Source organism: Octopus bimaculoides, chromosome 30, assembly GCF_001194135.2.
Source record: "Octopus bimaculoides isolate UCB-OBI-ISO-001 chromosome 30, ASM119413v2, whole genome shotgun sequence".
NCBI lineage: Eukaryota > Metazoa > Mollusca > Cephalopoda > Octopoda > Octopodidae > Octopus > Octopus bimaculoides.
The window spans coordinates 523202-524403 of NC_069010.1; the positions used below are offsets into that span (position 1 = coordinate 523202).

General features: G+C 36.8%; 1 protein-coding gene across 1 annotated transcript in view; it reads right to left on the reverse strand.

Moving 5' to 3' along the window:
* The window catches only part of LOC106877839 (leucine-rich repeat-containing protein 15), a 20160-nt gene that overhangs the window by 3523 nt on the left and 15435 nt on the right, over positions 1-1202 (reverse strand). The window lies entirely within an intron of this gene.

Here is a 1202-nt window from a genome sequence, read left to right on the forward strand (position 1 = left end):
GATAAGGAGGAGAAGGGTTTGTAGATAGGGAGAAGGGTGAGACGAGAAGTAGGAGGGAAAGAGGTGAGGAGAAGGTGAATTAAAGTGTTGATACACAATGGGAAATTGTACTGACTAATGGAGTTGGTGAAAGAAAATAATTCATAGATTGTATAGAGCCATAGAAGCACATGTAGAATGCCATGAATCGAAAACGACACACGAGAAATGGGAAAAAAAAGCAGTTGAAAAATTTTTAAAGAGATGAAACAGGGACATGATGAACATGAACAATGTAGATGAAAATGGTGAAGAAGTCGAAAGAGGCAGATATGAAACGCATAATAGAAAGACGATGAGGAAAATGACAACGAAAATCAGAATGAAGAAGATATCTATGAATATAAATAGTACAGTCCCACATAGCCTTATATGCACATACACACATGCAATTTCGTCCAGGGTGTCAATCGCTGATGTACGATTGATACGCATACATTCTCACATACGCATTAAAACTCTCAAATACCCTCACACAAAAATTGCGCGGGACAATATAAATTAGAGAAGAATAAAGTGTGAAGAAAAGCATGATGTGAAGACAATCAGTATTTAGAACTATCCTTGGATGAATTGCTGATACTATAATGATGAAGATGTCTGGGGCATGAAAGTGTTTTGATAAGAATTTCTATTTTAGAAAAATATTATATTGCGTCATGCAATAAATAACGCGTTTATTTTTATACTTTTATTTTTCAAAATTAAAATGAACAAAGTTAATTTTTAATGTAAACTATACTCGCCTTCCTTTTCTACAATGCTCTTTCATCTATCTGGTAGACTTACAAGGCCCCTCTACCAAAATTCACTTGTCCATGACGAAAAACACTCCTCCTCTACTGCTCTGACCTCTTATACAGAATTCATATTGTTTCCGTCCAAATGATTTTGAAGATTGCAGAAGAAATCATAATCACACGGGGCAATATTCCACGAATATGGTGGCTGGGGCATCGTTTCCCAGTCAAAATGCTCCAGCCATTGGATCGTCATTCTTGCTGTATGTGGCTGGGCATTATCCTGATGGAAGACCACCTTCCGTTTTGGAACGAAAGATGGGTGTTTTCTTCCAGCGCTCAATTAAGCCACTAAAGCTGCTTGAAGTAGATCTTAGTTATCGTTTGGTCTGGTTTAAAAAATACCAAGTGGACTAAATTTTT